This window comes from Pinus tabuliformis, chromosome Q, assembly GCF_031772625.1.
Source record: "Pinus tabuliformis cultivar Carrire ecotype Pingquan chromosome Q, CPIR1, whole genome shotgun sequence".
In the NCBI taxonomy this organism is placed as follows: Eukaryota; Viridiplantae; Streptophyta; class Pinopsida; order Pinales; family Pinaceae; genus Pinus; species Pinus tabuliformis.
In genome coordinates, this window is record NC_142296.1 from 180357812 (window position 1) to 180378142 (window position 20331).

General features: G+C 40.1%; 1 long non-coding RNA gene across 2 annotated transcripts in view; it reads right to left on the reverse strand.

Moving 5' to 3' along the window:
* Positions 1-4758: 4758 nt before the first annotated feature.
* Positions 4759-20331, reverse strand: part of LOC149218826 (uncharacterized) — a 66939-nt gene continuing 51366 nt past the window's right edge. For both annotated transcript variants that reach the window (XR_016249194.1, XR_016249193.1), the window contains exons 3-4: positions 6312-6496; positions 4759-4913 (exon numbers count right to left, since the gene is read on the reverse strand). This is a non-coding gene — a long non-coding RNA (uncharacterized LOC149218826). The remainder of the gene's footprint in view (positions 4914-6311; positions 6497-20331) is intronic.

Here is a 20331-nt window from a genome sequence, read left to right on the forward strand (position 1 = left end):
AGGCTCCATCACATATCAACAAACGAACAGATTGCAAATATTCTCACCAAGGCATTACCAAAGAGAAAGTTCTTGGTTTTTAGAGAGCAGCTTGGACTGATGGATGTAGCCCCTCCAATAAGGGGCAGCGCTGATCAAGGACACTAAGCCAACTCTTCCTACCCTGTTTGAACTCCTAGGGTGAGGAATCGAGATAGAGGACTCCTGGGGTTTACAGAACTCTAGACAATAGGGCATTACCCCTATCTGTTACCCATAGGGTTGAAGAATGTTGCTCCCCTATCTTCATAGGGTCGGAGAATGTTGCTCCCCTACTTAGTCTTTGCAAAGTATACCCCAGTTGGCATCATACCCATAAGCATGCTAGCTTGTTGGGAATATCGCTCCTCGTTTGGCCAACAAGTTGAGTGTACTTGGGGTGTACAACCCAAGTCAATTATGATGCAAGTGTTCTACCACATGACTACTGAGAGTCATTGTTGGGAAGATCAGTAGGCAATAGGATTGGGTTGAGAATTACTCCCCTTTTGAGATTCTGGGTTGAGGGTAAGCTCCCCGATGAGATTTCAAGGTTGAGGATGTGCTCCCATGTATGATGTGTTATCTTATTGCTCGGTATGGGTGGAAGCTATTGCTCCCCGATTCTTCTTCTTCTAGATCCGAGAAAGTTTCAGCAGATAGAGTTGAGCAGAGACAGTCAAAGCATTACAACAACATGACAGGATGATGTGAAGATCAACTGATAGATATTGGCAGGTGGAATTCTTCCTAGTTGAGAGGGAGTGTTAATTTTTGCAACTAGGGTCAAATTCCACATTGGACAGCTCAGATGATCGAGATGATGCTTGCATTAAATTCCTCTTTTCGAGAGGACCAAAATCGACCTAATATCACCCAATTTGGTCAAGCCGAAATTAAGTTTTGAATTATTTTATTCATACATACATTATCGAATGGGTCGGCCCTAACCACATGGGTAACTACTTGGGTTACTTTAACCCTAAGTAAACCCTCAGCAAAGCCTTTAAATAGAAGCAACCTCAAGTTCATTTCATCACATTGATAAAGTCATTTTTCTATTCTTCTCTTTTGTCTTGGCTCACACAAGTTCGACGGAAGGAGTTCGCACAAGGGTCTGAAATCAAAGGGGTAAGGTTCACTTTGAGTTAGAATTTTCTGGGTTCCAGACGCTAGCACAAAACAAGGAAATCTAGTCCCTGGATGCTGGCACATAGTGGACAAGAGAGCATCCAAAGAACCCTAAACACTGGAAAATATGCTTATGAGAGCATATAGGGGTTCAGAGTCAGATCGGGCTGCATTGGTCCCCGGAAGCTCGCACAAAGTGTCCTAGAGAGCGTCCATGCCATCCCAAACATATGCACAGCAACAGTAAGAGAGCATCCAAGGGTTTCTCGTGTATTTTACCCCAAACGCACGCACAGAGTCTTCCCGAGAGTGTTTGAGCAGTCACAGACGCCCTCACACAGTGCTTGAGAGAGCGTCCAGGGAGTTTCGGACACACACAAACAATTTTGATAAGAGCGTCCAGGATTTAGATCTAGGGCTTGACATCTTGGCTTCAGTTGATTTCAATGATCTGGTGGATCTGGGTTTACCTCTACTGTTGTACAAATCTGTAGATCTGTAGATCTGATTCATTGATATCCACTGCAAATATATGTATTGAAGCTCATTGTACTCTCTACTGAAATCTTTTTGTGACAATCTATTAAAGAAGAATATTTGAAAGGGTTTCCCCCTTGTGAGGGTTTTTTCCTAGTCTTGGACCAAGTTGTTGTCTCTTATGGTTGTGCTATTGTCTTCTTTGTCACTACATACATTGTTCATTCTTCAATTACATTTATGATTGGTTATACTGCTAATAATTGGATGCCTTGTTAATAAAGAAGTAATTTGAGCTGAAGTAATTGATACAGCATAGAACAATCAGAAAATTTAACAAAAAGGGAGCTAACATGAATCAACATATAATAGAAATCAATTCTAGACTAACTCTGTCTCCAATTCCTTAAATGACTCAATTTTTTTAGCAATTGGATCACCAAGGAGCAATCTCATTTCTCTACCCCCAAGGCAAATATTTTAACAGGTTTATTAAGAGACTCTCGTTTGTATGCTCTAGTGGAATGCCAAGCCCATTCTTTTTGGTCAGCTCCTCCATTTTCCTGACTTTTGTATTGCATGGATCTCTCCAAGTGGCACATTCCAATGAACATGTGGCATCAACCTTTGGCTTTGTCCCTTCGTTGTAGTCTTGTCCATTTAATTCCCTCTGGTCCATAGTTATGGCAATTTGTCTTGGTTGTGGCATCTTCCTTTGTGTGCATGATTATGGATTTAATTCTCCTATCCTACAAAGGGTTCAAGTCTTTTCTCTGCTATCTTGTTGATAATTTTGTAAAGATTTAGATAGAATGGTCTAAGAATGGCTCATGCCAAGGATTGGGGGTCAATTATATATGGTTTTCTAGAGGTAGCCTGCTCCCACTCTCGCTCTTCCAAGTTCATGAAGTTAGAGGTCGGAATTCTTTTGTTCCAGGTTGTGGTGTTCTGGTTATTTCTCCCCTCTAACCTCTGCCTTGGTCTGGTGGGAAATTACCTGCAAAAATCTATGTTTGAAGCCTCAAGAACAAGATGGCTATCTGCTCTGACCTCCAAGGTTCTATCAGTGCCTCGGAGTTCACTGATAAACTCTTGGACTAGACTCAACCTCTAGTTGCCTCAATCTAAAAGACATGATCGAGCGACAGTGGAGCTTATTCCAACTCTTTGTTGAAGCCAAGTTATTGGTGCATCATGCCGATATGGAAGATTCCCTAGACAGGCTCAATGAGGAAATTCAACAGCGCAGTGCTCGAGTGGCGGTTCCGGAGGTCTCAGCGTCACAAGCGGAAAGAGCAACAGTTGGTGGCAACATTTTTGGTGCTCACATGGATAGAAGGAGATCTCGTCATGTTAGAGACTCAAAAATTAACAATCGTGGCCCATGGTGATTTCATTAACTCGTATGATGAGGAAGCTTTTTTGGCATGTAGTATGTTGCATCTATCTTTGGTCATGTAATGTTGGTCTGCAAATTTTTTCTTTTGCTTGGAACTTTTGTAGAATTTACTGTGATCATCTTTTTTGTCTAAAAGTTTAATCAATCATGGAGGAAGTAAACATTTTGTTTACTCTTTTGAAGATCTATCTTTTGTATCGGATTCAAGATGTAAGGGTTTTTGTCCCAATCCCAGACTTCTATTAATATAAATATCCTTACCCATTTCATTGAAAAAAAATTACATATGAAACCAAGAAAAATAGAAAGAGAACCCGATTCCATTGCTTAGAGTTGGGGAATCAGATCTGGCTTGAGACCTTTCTAAAGTACATGTTGAAGTTGGTGCAAGTGAAAATGTAATACTATATTTGGGAAAATAGATAATCATTGAGAGGACGGAGGAACAAGTTACAAAAACTCTACTAAAGAAGAAAATTTACAAGATCAGTATAGTTCACTTCTCATCAAAATATTGTTCAAAGTCCATTCAAATAAGATGACTGTCTTTAAAAACACATTAGACAAGATGAAAACTTGACCACCTCCATGGGATGGAGATAATTTCACTTCATCCCATTTTGAAAGTGGAAAGGTTATGATTCCATGTCCATTTCATTAACACAGAAACAGTGGTTTGATATCTCCATTGCATTTTACAGTCAAATTAAAAAATTACAGAATGTATTATGGTAAGCCACCGTTACAAATATTCAAATGTTTTGACCACTCTATCGTGAGGAAACTTCCAAATATTTCACCCACCCTTGTAGACATTATTACAACCCAATGTTAAGAGAAGCAAAAGACAAAAAAAACATTGATATAATTTTGCAGTAAAATTGTGATTGAAGATGATCTTAATCCTCATTTAGAAACATGGCGTCTGTCACATTTCCCTCGGCTATCCATATCCTCCTTGAGAAAAAAGCATCTAATTTACAAATTTAAGAACTAAACCTTCACAATGGTACATTTAAAGAGAAATCTTCCTCATCTACTTGTTCATGATGCAGAACAGGAAATTTCCCCTAAAGGACGCACAGCAATAACATTTTCAAACTCTTTTTAGCGAGATACAAATTTATACTCCTTGGGGCATTCAACCTTTGTTGTCATGGAGAATATTGTTAGCTTGATAGGTAGCATGAAAATTTTTCCTTCTTTAAGAACTAGGCTTCTCAATTTATACACACTTTAGAGACAACTTTACTCAGGTCCTCTACACATTTTTCACTATGTATGAAAATTGTTGGGCAAAGAAACCCAAATGCTTCTAGTTATGGTTTATGGAGGTACATACTTGACCTCGAGAACTAAAAGCTTCAATGTACTGATGATTGATGTATCCATGAAACTGAAGTTGAAAAATCGAATTGACAAACACTTAACTTTTTTCAATCAATTTCCTTCCCACGAAAATATTCCCTTGTCACACTTTTCTATTGTGGAGTAAGCAAATTATCATAATCATCAGAGCAGTAAACATCAATCTTTACTGACACAAGAACCCATGGAAATGGTTTTTCATGGCTATTTAACAGTGATCTATCCTCTGGATCCGAAGTGAGCTTTGATCAGTGCATTCTCAAACAAGTTTTGTAGCTCATAATATATCATCTCAGAACACCTTAAAAGTTCTGATCAAGAGAATTATTTCCTAAATGTAAAACCTTGTTGCACGGTGTCATCCATATGGTACCACAGATTCTGCAGAAGTTTGAGGAGATTGTTTTTCAACTGCAATTTCCATGCCTCCAGCTGCAAAGCATGCTGCAAATTTTGCTAATTCCTTCCTCAGGATATCCACATCTTCCACTTTACAACAGTATCTACTCAACTTACAAGCCTGGATGATCAACCTTCAATTTAATCACTAGCAAGAAATGTGGAATGATTATACAGAAGATCTACACAAGAGATACAACTTGACGCTAAACACAACCAAGGAATAAAGAACAATTTAACCAAGGAAAAAGAAATATTTTAACTTTATATTAAACGTGGCCTCATCTTATCGTGAACCCCAGAAAAGAAAAGATAACATGATAAGCAGAATGAATTTGCAGAGATCTAGGCCAAATAAATTATTTAACCATAAGTACAAATTACAATAGGCAAAGTATGTCATGTAATTAAACTTAAGTCCTATGAAAAAATAGAAGAATACATTATAGTTCTGTTAAATTAAGCAAAAGGGGCATTAGGATCTGGGATTTTGCCAGGATTCATGTAAATGGTTTTGTATTCATTGGCTCTGTGCAGCAAAACTGTGGAATCAATTCTGCACATTTAAATTTCATACACCCATAAAATTGTTCAAAACCATTTCCTCCTTTACTAGTGGGCCATCTACTTACTACTGGCCTTATCTCATTAACCTACTGTGGATAATGCCAATACAGGTCATAAGGAAATTATCCATGCTCATTTTCAGTCTCTAAGAAATACAGGAAGTATGAGATATGGCAACAAGGCAAGTCATAAAGCTCATTCCCAGAGCCTATTGTGAGGCGATTCTCTAAACCTAATGTGGTAATTCATCTTGCTGCTCAGCATAATGTTTTAAACAGTTTAGCTAATTCTCCTTTGATGGGTGGAATTCAGGAACTCTATAGGTGGAAGTCCATTCCATAAGAAACTTAATCAAAAGCAGCTAACAAGAACTCACACAACCATGAAGGTCCAATTTCAGAGCAGTTCTTGAGTTTCCAAACTCCAATGGCCTATTGGTCATCACTTAAGCTTCTAGAAAAGTCACTGAATTTGTATGTCAACAACCTGAGAATATTTGGTTGGTACAACTAGAAAGCTAAAGCTTGTCTCTTCATTATCAGTCAAACAATTTCTTAAAATACTTTTAAGTAATGGAAAAGGAATGATTGTACAATGTAAACAACTTGTTTTAAGTGCTCCTGAATTTTATAACTCTAGCTACTAGTATTTAGCTTAATGGTTGGTTAAGACACCTATTTATGTACACTAAAATTATTTTTTGCCTATATTCGCAAGTGGACATTATGATGTTATTTTTTATTGCAAAATAAATGCACAGATTGTCTCAGGAAAACTGTATATATGCCTACATCAAAAGTATGTAGTAGAATTCAATAGCTTTATGTCTTAATTCTATAGCACCTATAAAACACAGATACAGCTTTCCAAGGAAAATACCATAATCTGAAAATACAGATAAGTAGCAAGTAAATCATAAACATATGTTGCTAAATGAGAAGTGAAATCAAACCTTGTAGTTGTGAGTGCTTCCTAAATTGCCAGTAATAGAGAACTTCTCAAGCTTTGATCCATCTCCAACAGTTGTGTTGATATAGGAAGCTCCATTTTTTTACACGATACTATGACAGATCGTAGATTACTGATTTAATAGCTTGAATATTTGGCTCCCTTAAAATTCCTGAATATAATGAACCACTGGGAAGAAATAACATTGATAAGTTATGAATGGTTTGAAAAAATTTGTGACAATCCTATAAATTCCACAACAGCCTTGGTAAAAAGTTAAAATAGCTGCATCATCTGTTACCATCGTGCTTTCTGAAAGGGAACCAGTATCAGTCCCAAAGAAACCTTGACAACATTCAACTACTGCAGTCTCACTGAAAGGAGTTAATAAACTCATTAAAGAGGAATGAAGCAGCTAGTTTGAACCTACATGAGCAGGTCTTGTTGATCCTTCTACAACTTGTGCATTGGAAACAAGTTGTGCAGTCTCCCTTAAAGACAAAGGAAAAAAAAATCGGTGCAGATGCATGGCAGTCTGAATATAAAAATATCCACAACTGGACTAAATTGGCTGTGATTGGGCATAGTATCCACAAACTAACCCAAACCCATTTCATGTGATTTTGTTGCCAAAATGGCAACATCTCCATCTTAGAAACATTTGTTTCCTTATAAAATTTCATTCTTTGAGAATGGAGATTTGTTTCCATAAAACAAAGAAAATAATCAGAAAACATGTTATACATTGTTGAACACAAATTCAGTGACTGTTTCATGCTCTTGCTGGGAGCATTACAATAACTAATTGTAGCAGAAGATAAAGGTTGTGTATCACAACCCAAGACATGACTGGGTAGATTTATAATCGCTAGATAATGAACTGCTTTCTTTCCTCTACTACTGTTTCAGAGAGCTGATGACTCCTGATTTATTTTTTTTGCAATGCTGCATATATTACGTGTCAATGTTTGTAGCATCAGACAGGTACTTCTGCACAAATTTAAGTGTCTAAATGTGTGAAAGTCATCCAAGACTTTGAAATTTAGAAAATTTATTTTAACTAAAGAATTAATCAAAGTAAAGTGAATTTTATAAAAAGTGGGTTAATCTAATGAAATGCAAGGCTTTTGCATTAGTGAATATATGAATCTAACCATTGATCTCCAATGAGGTGAAATTTAATCTCGACCATAAATCACTTTGGAGATTAGGGTTATGGATTCGGTCAAAAACCCAAGCTTATAAAAGCAAGGCTGGGTGAAAGAAAAAGACACACAATGAACACAAGAGAGAAGGGGGTCTCAGTGACTGGGTAATGAAGGTCTTTCATCCCAGTGTCCAGGCTAAGGGAGAAGGAAATAGTGCAGCAGCAAGAAGAAATTCAGATTCAGGAAATAAAGTGGAGGCTATCCAGCAAGGAGGCAATACAGATTTTCTGAGCACTTAATCTGTAGCAAGAGGACACACAGGTCACAGGAGTGAAGCCATGCAAGCATGGTAACAGCAGCACGTGTCACATAGAAGTGAGAACAGGTAGCACGGGTGGTAGTCATACAAGTGCAATTTGCACATGCTGCACAAGTATGTGAACAAGCCGTACATGTGACATGGATTTTGCAGCAGGCAGTCGGCTCGTGTTCAGTACAGACCACACTGAGGTCGTACAAGTTGCAGTGTGCAGATAGGAATTCTTTGGGGGCAAATTTGCCAAGTTTTTATTTGTCATAGGCCATTTTCAAAGGAAGGGAGCCCTTGTATGCTAAGATATTTTATTTAATAAACAACAGATTTGAAGGGCAGTGAATTTTGTGTGCATGTGCGAAGTTGGTTTCTAATTTGCTTCAACTGAAATTATTTTATTTACCAATTAAAATCCCTGTAGTGCATTTTATTCAATAAATTGTTGCTTAACTTAATTTACAGCAAGTAAATTACCAAGAAATAACTTGCTAGTTGCTAGGGTTAAGAAAATTCAACATGGTATCAAGGCTTTCACTCTGAGAGTCCCTGATGGGGGTGACCTCGGGATCTGAGAGGGGGCATGGGGGAACGAGCCCACCACCCTGCCCACCTAAGGTGCATTAAATCGCAGGGGCGGGGCTCGTCCCTTGGCATGCATCGGCATGCATCCACACAGATGACATTAAATAGTGGAGGGTGGTCAATGAAACATGCATGTCCCAGTGGTCAGTGATCGAGATTGGGGCAGGCTTGACATCGAGGAGCCAACGTCCTTGCTGCTAGACCCATCTTTCGGCTCGTGTTGAGTTTCCATGAGTTTCCTTCGATCCATGCTTTACTGCAATGAGGAGTGGGTATTGCTCAGAACTGGAGAAGGGGTGGTGGGCAAGTATTTTAGCCTAGCAAGTGGAGGATTTGCTGCTGGAAAAGTGGCTTGGTGGTCTGTGCTCTAGTGTGGTGAGTGGGTTGAGGGCTTGGTTGCTTGTTAGGACCAATGTTATAAGCACCGAACCAGACCGGCCAGTTTAGACTGATCTGACTGTTTTGAGGCAAAAACCGGTTTTAACTGGTGACTTGAACCGTTTTTGTCCGTTTCGATGTGGTAAAGTCACATAGAACGAAACAAGTGGGGCCTGTTTTGCTTTTTTCTTTTAATGTTTGTCGTTGTTGGGCACTAACCCATAATAGGTGCCTAAAATTCAAGCATATGGCCCTACTATTGCTATGCATTTCATGGTAATGTTAAATTCTTATAGTAAAAGGATCATTTTCATACTTTTACTTAAATTTTTAACATTACCATGAAATGACTTGGGATGTTTGAGAGTGGTTTTGACCTCATTGGATTTCATATGGAGAATGTAGAATTTTAGATCTCACTCAAAATCCAGCAGACTTAACAGTTTTCGAGGATTTCAGGATTGGGGGGATTGCAATGCTACATTGGATTTTCTCATGTACGAGGAGGGTATGGAACTAGTATTTAATCAAGAGCACCAAGCCCTCTATGTACCCATCACTCAAACAAAACCTTGACTTGACATGTTATGATTTTTCTATCTTATTTTAATGCTTAGAGGGTGATATTGATGATGAAGATCCCAATATATGCAATGATTTTGATGATATGTAGGTATTTGTTGTGGCATAATTTTTTTGTATGCTAGAAGCCATGTGGAGCTTCTTTGTTGATGTATTTTCAGTTTATAGATGGATTACTCATTACACTTGGTGCTATTTTGGTTATGTGCACCCTTACATGCTATATAAATGAGAACTTTTGCTTATTTGTGTATAAATGGTTTGGATTCATATGGATGCACATGAATATATACGTGTTTCTTTAAAATTTGAACATTTTATGTGTTTTTGGTTGACCAGTTTTTTGGTTCGGTTTTTTTACCGGTTTCTGTATGGTTCTGACCAGTGCCCGATCTGATTCTGATAAGTATGGTTAGGACAGCTATGGGCCATAATTCTCAACTCGCATTGAAGAAGTGGAGGAGGTTGAATAAGCCCAGATGAAGAGTGAAGAATTGGATGCGGGCTCTGGAGTTTGGTTGTGGTAGTTGGTACAAGCTTCTAATTATCAACACTGGCTTGGGAGCCCAAGTTTCGAATCCTCTAGCTTTTCTTGTTTTATTTCATATTTCGCCTAATCATAATAGCTCTGTCTTTGTATGTTTATTTGTAGACAGAAAGTCTCTGTTCAATTTGGGTCTTGGGTCTTGCCTAGATTAGGGAGAGAAGTCTGGGGGAAGTCTGGTGTAGTGGGTGAGGTTTCTCATGACCAGTTTGTATTCGTGGGTCAATGTTTTGTCGCCCATCTGGCCTTATTCAATATTGCGTAAATGTCGAAGGTCTAGTTTCTTTGTAGGATTGTGGATTTTGTTTGGTTAAATTATCAGGTAGTTGTGGGCTCTATAAAGAGTAGAGAAAGTTTCAAGGGGGCTGAGTGTGGGGTTCCCTTGAGTGGTTTAGTCTTAGTTCATGGTTCATCGTCATGGCTCTGGTGTCTCGTTCAACTTATTCTCTGGTAGTACCTTGTCTGGGTTTTTGTAATGTTCCCAATTTTGTGAGTGCAAAAATCACTAGAAAGTTTTGCCAATTTTTGGTAATATTAATAAAAAGGGGAACATATTATTTTATGGGAGAAAGGTGGACATTATTATTTTAATGGAGAATGGAGGCAAATTATTATTTTATTGGAGAAATGAGGCAAATTATTATTTTAATTATAATGGCGATGAAAAGTCTCCTAGTGGAAAATGGGCCCCACCAATAAAATAATATTAAAAAGGAGTCTATAAGCATGGGGAGAAATTATAAAAGGAGGATGGACTCATTTGTTGATCATCTTTATCTATATATTTTCAAAACTTGAACTCTCTTGTAGTTGTTGAGCATAGGAAGAGCAGTGTTGTTTAGCACAAGAGTTCCAGGTAGAATTCCATCCTCATTTTGGAGAGCTTCGAGTGTCTCCCTAGTGAGGAATTTTCAAAAGTCCATTTCAGGATTTTCCACAAAGTTTCATTGCAAGTATAATCCATTTTTGCGCACTCCTTGGGCGCAGAGGCCGCTCAAGTTACTCATTAGAGGACCAACAATTGTGGGTTGGAGATCGAGCTATTTTGCAGGTGGTTTACCAACTATTGTGGGTTGGAGATCCAACTATTTTGCAGGTGCTTTTCTCCATTGGTATTGGTGATTTTGGGGTGGATTTGCAAGGCTGGAGATTAACACTATTTGAGGGCCGAATTTCTCATTTCTGGTAGTGCACAGAGCTCATTGGAGAAAGCTTGCATAGGAGTAGAAGAGGGATCTTTTCTGGAGAAGATTGGGCTGGAGAAAAAGGTAGTTTCCATAGTGGAATTTCAGTGGCATCTCAGCAAAATATTTGGACACATCTTAGCAGAGCTATTCTTATAGTGCGCCAGCCAGAGAGGGAAATCCGCACTATTTGGGGGCTTCCAGGCCAACTAGAATTAGCCCAAACCCCTTCTAGGTTTCTGTGCATATTTGAAGGAGAGGCCATGGATAAATTTTCAAAACTTTTTGAGCAGTTTACAGAGCAGAATTCCAGTAGGGCGTATAGCCACCCAAAGAGCCATTTGCACCCTTTTGGAGGGCTTCTTCATCATCTGGATTCAGCCCAAACCATTTCTAGGTTTTTTTGGGTTTTGTGAGAGGAGCATTCCCAACAATATTCAATCCTGAGATCAACATTCCATCCAATAGCCAGCACTAGATTATTTTTTAGTAGTGCGCAGATAACTTCGGGAACACTTCCACACTTGGGTTCGGGCTATCTTTTTGAGGTCTTGCTCAGCTTGCATAGCAAGCCCAGGTTCTATCATTTCAGCTCATTATATGTCCTCTTTCCCAAACATTTAATGGAGAGGCTCCAAATCTTTTGCTGGTGTTTATTGTGTTTTGATTTGGGTTGTGATTCTTTATCTATTTTGTTGTTCCTTGTACATTGTTTTGGTATTATAGTTAATTTTTCCATTAGGAATATTACAGTGGTATTAGAGCATGATCTTGGCCAGTTGTTGGGGAAGCTAGCAAGATCATGGAGGTGTTAAGCATGCACGCACAGTGATTGGTGAAACTATGGACACTCCAATGACGCGGAGGAAGAAAAGAACACATGGAGAACCAAGAGAACAATGAGCAACCTAGACAGGGTGGTCAGGGACAGGCTCTAGCGGAGTTGATGATGCAGAACCAGTAGGTTCTAGAGTGAATGCAACAAATGATGGGAATGCAAATACAGAACCAACAAGGTCAAGCCAACAAAGGAGAAGGAAGCCACACGCATGCATGCACAACCCAGCAAAACCACACCTATACGTATGGCTAGACTAGTCGTCCTACCATGCCTCATTTTCTAAATGAACCTAAGAGGGAGAGAGAGCCAGACACTTTTGCAGATTTGTTGAGGTCTTTCTCAGATGGGATTGATGAGTATGATGCGTTGGACCCCAGGATCAGGAGGGCTCTATCGTTTGGGGAGTTTTTCCATTTGAAGGAGAAGCAAAGGTCAGAGACTAGATCATCATCTAGAGGGGGGCAGCTTGATGACGATACCAGGAGGGCCCTCAAGAGGAGGAACTTTTGCTTCACAAGTCAGGAGTCGTGGACCCCAGGGCGCAGGTTCACTAAGGACAAGGCCCACTACATGAAGGTGATTCTAGACATTGAGCATGAGGAGGAGATTGCGCATGCGGCAGATAACCTGAGTGGTCGTGAAGAGGACATGAATTGGCCTATTGAGATTCCAGAGTCACCATCTATTGACGAGATACCAGTAAGCACAGAGGCATCCAAATCCATGACAGAGCTTCCAGGCGACAACCACCTTCAATTGAATGGTGAAGATGTTTTGCATGATGGGTTGTCTATGGAGCAGCAGTTAGAGGCTCAAATTGAGCCCATGGTGGAGGAAGATGAGTAGCCATCTTTGGGCCAATCATTGATGAGGGGTTGTTGACACCTAATCATGGGGATTGGGTGAACACTTGTAAATAATGTAAATAGTAAATAATGGAAAAGAAAAAGTCATCGGGAGGTGAAACCCAAGAGTCACTCCCTCATGTATATAACCATGAGTAATCTTAATGAAGAAGCACAATTGATTTGAGGAGTTACCTCCTGGCCTGACATGGTATCAGAGCCAGCCCCATTTTTGGCTTCCTTTCTGGCTTGTAACTCCCTCCTGCCTATGTTCTGCCTATTTTGCAGAACTGACACCTCTGCCATATTCTTTGTCCTACATTAGTATTGAATGCATATTCCACTCTGGTTTCCTCTGCAATCCTGTTGGTTAATACTGTATCCGCTCCTCACTGTTCACATCTCCCACTACGCAAGCCCAACCAAGTGGTGTCTCCGGAATTCGAGAAAGAACAACTACTAAGGAGAAGCTTGCATTCAATTATGCCTTTCATTTCAAAATCACTCTCTCAGGCCGACTTACACTGTCCCTCTGCACAGCGGTATTACACTGTCAACGGCAGCGTGAATGTTTCCTCCCTCGGCCCTTCCACCTTTCGGCTTTCCATCACACCTGCGCAACCGAGTCGACGCCCTATACACTCTGCTCCATTTTTCAACTCACACTGTATCGTTGCACCTCCCACTTAACCTCCCCTCCGCTCTACTTCTATACGCAAACCTACGCCCTATACACCACTCTGGTATACGCAAACCTCCAATGGTGTGGTCAGCCTAATCCTTACCTCCCTCCACGCATTGTCTTGACCGACTGTGGTATAGAGGAAGCGTGCTCGGCCCGGCCTCCATCACTCTTAATAGCACCAGCCACCATTACTACATTTGTGCATTTTCCGGCCACTGTGCCACCGGCCAGAAGGTGAGATGTTGCTCCTGGCAGTTTGCGATCGCTGGCTCCTGTTTCTGCTCCGGGTATAATGTAAATATCTGTTGTCCCCTCCCACCGCTTTTTAATAGTCTTTTTAATACTTCAACCCTCCGAGGGCCTCCATATCACGCTATCTACATTTCATGTTTTTTATATATTACTGTGTGGCCTGAAACCGCCTCCCTCATATAAGCCCTTCCTCATAAAATACCCTCCCCTCATACAACCTCCCCCTTATAACACCTACACCAAGTATTACCTCTGTCCTATATATCAAAGTGTATTTTTTTTTTATTTTACACCAGAACTCATTTTTTTTACCACTAGGAGTGCAAATTTTATACATTGGCAGTAGAAGTATTTTTACAGTACACAAATTTTAAAATTCATTCATTGATATCTATTGTGGGAGTGGTTCTCACCGGTAAAGAGAACTATCTAGAATGGTCACGGAAGTTCAAACACACTCTCATTTTTAATGAGCTACGGAAAGGAGTTTGTGTTGGAGAAGGAGACAATGAACCAGCAAAGCCTACCTCAGACAAGGAATTCGCCATTTGGGAAAACAAAAATAGCAAGGCCTATGCCTTGATTGCAGCATCTGTAAATGAAGAGGTGAGTCACCATATTTCACCATTTTCGAATGCTTTTGAAGCCTTAGAAAAATTGAAGGAACTCTATGACTCACACTCTGCACTTGAAGTTGTCCAACTGATGATTAAATTGTTCATCCTTGAATTACAAAATGATGATCCTCTTACTCTTGCATCAGAAGTAAAATCTATTATGCATGATATCAAAGTCACTAATGTTGAACTAGACATTCCTCTTATAGCTTTTGTCAAGGCACTTTATCCCACTTATTCAAATTATCTTGAGTCATTGCAAGCAAATGGAAACCTCAAAGAAATTACCTTTGACTCCCTTGCGAATAAATTTGCTAAGAGAGAGAAAGCTTTTGGGAAGAAGACAGCTCCTCAGTGTTCTGAAGAAGTTGTCTTGCACATAGAGACAAGAATCATGCTCAAGATTCTTCTAGAGGAAGAGGTGGTCGAAGAGGAAGAGGAAGAAAAACTTTCAAAGGTAGGGGGGGCAGACACTCTCAACGAGAAAAGTTTGATTTGGATTGCATACGTTGCAATAGAGATGGATCACATGATGCATCCACATGCAAGTTGCCATGGGATAGAATTGAGCAAGAAAGAAATCAAGCCAAAGGTAAAACCAATGACAAAGAGAAAGGTAAAGCACCTGAATCCGCTCACTATGTTGTGGCACATTGTAATATTGGAGTAGATGAAGACTTGTTTAATGCTTCACTTGCTTCTTGGAAAAATGGTTGGTTGCTTGATTCAAGAGCACTTGCCACATGACTTATAGAAAAGATTTTTTTGAAGAATTTACTGACAATGTTGATGGAGCAGTATACTTTGTAGACAAATCAAAACTCAAGCCATCAGGGCTTGGCACAATCAGGCTCAAATTGCCTGGTCTTCCAGACTTTCTTCTGCATGATGTTTTATATCTCCCACGGCTGAGGAGAAACTTGTTGTCCTTGGTCCACATCTGCCAGCAAAGACACTCCATTCATATGTTTGATGGCAAGGTTGAGGTGAGAAAAGCATCAGATCACTCACTTGTCATGACGGGGATAGAAGAAGAAAGGCTTCTCAAGCTGCAAGGTACCTCTGCTCGTGCACAAAATTTCTCATACAATTCTCATTATGATGAAGGTACATTTCCATAAAGTCTATTATGGCATGCTAGATTTGGACACTTGAACTATGACAGCCTTCACTTGTTGAAGAAAAATGGTGTTACTGGTTTGCCTACAATTCCTAGGAAACTTAAACAATGTGATGCTTGCATTCTAGGAAAGCATAGCAAACAGTCTTTTCATGATTCACATTCCAGAGCACATAGAAAACCTGAACTCGTTCATTCAGATTTATGCGGTCCAATGCTTGTTCCTTCTACAAATGGAAATAAATATATGATGACATTTATTGTTGACTACACCAAAATGTGTTGGGTTTATTTATTGAAGAAAAAATCTAATGCTTTTCAAACATTCAAGAACTTTCATACATGGATTGAAAATGATGCACAATCTCATATTGGCTCTATTCGCACTGATAATGGAAAAGAATACACTTCAAATGAACTTGAAAACTATCTTCGCCGACATGGGATCAAAATCAAACAATTGTGCCTTATCATCCCCAACAAAACAGAGTAGCTGAAAGAATGAATAGGACAATCTTAAATATGGTACGTTCCATGATGTTTTTCAAGAATGTAAAATTGATGTTTTGGGTTGATGCAGTTCTATGTGTTGTATATGTAAAGAATAGATGTCCATCTAATGCTATTAGAAACAAGACTCCTTATGAAATGTGGTATGGCCACATTCCTTCGATAAAGCATCTCAGGGTCTTTGGTTCCACCTGTTATGCCTTGATACCAAAAGTACATAGAAACAAACTTGGTGCAAGGAGTCGTAAGTGTATCTTCTTGGGGTATTCAAATACCTCCAAAGCATATTGTCTCTATGATGAAGTTAATAAAAAGTTTGTTGTATCTAGAGATGTAATCTTTCTTGAATCTTCCAAAGTTGACAATGTTGTTGAGCGGCAACTTGATCGCTTGGATAGATTCGGAAATGCAAAATCATTTCAAGAATTTGATAATCAGATTCCACATCTTGAAGGGGGGATTCCTATACTAGATCAATCTGTGGAATCTTCTTTTGAAGCACTCTCTCCCCCACATGAAACTGCAACCACTAATGATACTTTGAGTGATGTGATTGACAGAACTGGGAGACTCAATCTTGATTCAGTCCCAACTCAATCAACTAAGCAACCTGGACCATCTCATAAAGGTCCCCCAAAGTGGTCGACGAAGACACTTGAAAGTGTTCATCCTAATGAGGTTGGAAAGATAGGAACAAGAAATTCAACCAGGCAAAATGGAGATGATGTAGATGATTCTGCTTTACCTATTGATATGGATGTTTCTTAAGATTGTAAACTTAATTTGTCTACAGATTTTGAACCAACTTCCTTCAAAGAAGCCACTTCTCATGATGAATGGAAAGAAGCAATGCAAAAGGAGTATGATGCCTTGATAAATAATGGCACTTGGAAGTTGGTTGATCCTCCATTGGGAACCAAACCAATTGGCTGCAAGTGGGTCTACAAGAACAAGTATAAAGTTGATGGCTCACTTGACAAGCACAAAGTCGGGCTTGTGAAAAAAGGTTTTGCACAGAAGGAAGGGGTCGACAATGAGGAGACTTTTTCCCCCATAGCAAAATGGGCTACCATTCAGACACTCTTTGCCCTAGCAGCTCAAAACGGTTGGAAAGTCCATCAAATGGATGTAAAAACTGCTTTCTTGAATGGAGATTTGAAAGAGAATGTTTTTATGTCCCAGCCTGAAGGATTTACTGCGGAAGGACATGAACGTAAAGTATGCAAACTTGTGAAATCCTTGTATGGCCTCAAGCAAGCACCGCAAGCCTGGTATGAAAAGTTAACTGAGCATCTTCTGAAACTCAACTTCAAACATTATGATCTTGATGATGCAACTTTGTTTGTTAAGAAAGTTGGCAAAACAGTTGTATATCTTGTGGTATATGTAGATGATCTTTTGATGACAGGGAAAAATGAGAGCTACATTACATCCATAAAGAAGGAATTGAGGAAAGGTTTTGAAATGACTGACTTGGGCTATGTTCACTACTATCTTGGTATTGAAGTAACTCAACATCCGAAGTCTATATTCCTTTCTCAAAAGAAGTACATTGGAGATCTGTTGAACAGGTTTGGCATGGCTGAGTGCAATCCTCTAACTACTCCAATGGAACAAAACTTAAAGCTCACATCCATTGAAGGAAAAGAATTTGAGGATGCAACAAAGTATAGACAGCGTGTAGGAAGTCTCAACTACCTAACTACTACCAGACCAGACATTTCGTTTGTTGTTGGAATCCTCTCCAGGTTTATGCAAAAGCCTTGTGAGGGACATTGGTCTGCTGCAAAAAGAGTTCTAAAGTACTTGAAGGGAATTCAAGACTTTGGACTCAAGTATACACAGGTGGGCGACTTCAGCTTGATTAGATACTCTGATTCAGACTTCGATGGAGACAAAGAAACTGGGGTATCTACTTCTGGTTATGCTATGAGTCTTGGATCAGGAGCTATCTCCTGGAGATCACGCAAACAATCAGTTCTAGCAGATTCCACAATAGAGGCAAAATATGTGGCAGCAGTTGAGGCAAGAAATTGTGTGGCTCAAGAAAATTATGGAAGATTTGCAAGTAAAACAAGTACATTCAATTCCACTCATGATTGACAACACCTCAGCAATAAAGTTGGCCAAGAACCAAAGTTCCATGATCGAACGAAGCACATCAATACAAAATACCATCTGATTCGACATCATGTTGAGGCCAAGACAATCCATCTACACCATTGTTCCACTAATGAGCAGATTGCAGACATCTTCACCAAAGCGCTTGGAAGAGAAAAGCTTGAAAGATTCAGAACGATGCTTGGACTCACCAACATCCCTTCAGATTAAGGGGGGGAATGTTGACACCTAATCATAGGGATTGGGTGAACACTTGTAAATAATGTAAATAGTAAATAATGGAAAAGGAAGAGTCATCGAGAGGTGAAACCCAAGATTCACTCCCTCATGTATATAACCATGAGTAATCTTAATGAAGAAGCACAATTGATTTGAGGAGTTACCTCCTGGCCTGACAGGGGCAACGAAGAGAACACCTATTGGGATTTCACCACAATTTGCTTCAAAGGCATGCTGACGAGGCCTACAGCACTATTAGCCCATCTCTATGCGTTGGACAAAAAGAGCCGGAGTTATCTAAACAGACCATAGGGGATGACCAGGTCAGTGGGATTGAGCGACATGATTTGGGTATGGCACAACATCAACATGGAGGACTTGTTCTGTAAACAGGAGATTGTGCATTCGATCCCTCCTTTGGGATTAGATGGCAAGAGGTGCTGAGTTGGTACCCGATGGAGCAGGCTAGGTGTTTGGATACATCCATGGCCATAGTTTAGCAGAAGTCGTGGGTTCCCAGAGTGGCTCAAGGACCAGACTGTTGTTGGGATCCAGGTGGGATTCCATGTCACATCATGGACTTGGTTAATGAGGGTGTTAGCAGTGTGAAGGATCTGGTGCCTAATCACACGTGCACTTTCAAGTCTTAATCAGATGCTCGGGTAGTACTAGTGACAGGTTGGATTGACCAGGGGCAGGCAAACCTCGTGAGATGTCTTGAGCATGTTGACCGTGTGTGGGGTCGCAGGTTGATTATTACACTCTGGCATGAGCTTGTAGGAGGAGGTGGCATCGGCAGGCCACCAGACAGGGCATTGTATGGAGGCGATGCTCTCTCATTAATGTATTGGGCACAGGAGACACTGAGGATCAACACCATAATGTTATTCCTATTAGCACGTGCAGAGTTAGGTTGTGCATGTCTACCAGGGCAGATGAGGAGGTGTAGCTCATATCATGGTGGGTTCACTAGCAGAGTGGTGGATGCATTGGCACATGTGGGATATCAGAGGGTACTGGGTAGTACGACAGTGGGTGTTGGTGTCCATCGATGCACAAAGTTGTGCCATGGAGTTTAGTATTATGCAGAGGAGTGAGGGGTGTGTGTTTGTGTGCGGCAAAGTATGATGGTGCACAGCAGGCTAAGTCACCTAACACGAGGACACGAGGCAGGAAGGACACAGGGATACAAGAGTCTGACATGGGACACGGAGAACCCCCGGAACATACATATATATATATATAATTAATAGATACATCATATTATGATATTACACATTCTTATGATGGTACAAGTAACAAATTCAATCATAGATTCATACATGTACATTATAAGTTTGTAACATTATGCATACAATCATGATTCATCAATGATACAAGTTTACAACTAGAAATTAGCCATAAACTGTGACATTCTCATTAAGTCATCAAAATCAAGATGTATTACATAGATACTAAGTCATAAGGACTCCTGACTAGGAATGCCAATAGAAAATAGAAAATAAAAAACAAGGTAGTTACTAGAACCCAAAATTGAAGGATCTCATAGGTTGTTGGTTGCTGCAGTGTTGCCTATAGCTCAAAGTCATCAACATCAGTACCACCGCTTCTCTCTTCTGCATCCTCCTCCTCTGTATCCAATGTAATCCCTGCATTTGCTAGTGTGGAGGATGACCCCTCAAGAGTATCGCCATCATCAAAAGTGATAGGCTCTAGCACTGGGTCATTAAGATCCAAGTTGGCAGATGCCAACTCAACACTGTTGTCCAAACCCATGTCATCGGGAAAGACACCCCACATCTTTGTCTTTCCCTTCAACCACTCCCCACTCTACTTGTAAATAAGACGAAGGTTGTTGTGCACATACACCATTGTCTCTGCCCTGGACTGCTCAAGCCTACTCTTCTTCAAACTATATAGATTCCCATATGTGCTCCAATTCCTCTCGCAACAAGAGGATGAAGTAACCTGAGAGAGGACCCTCATGGCTAACTACTGTAGAGGAGGGCATGTTTACCCATGAGTTTCCCACCAAGAATAGGGCATCTTAACCCCCTTATCTCTAATAACATCATAGCCTGCA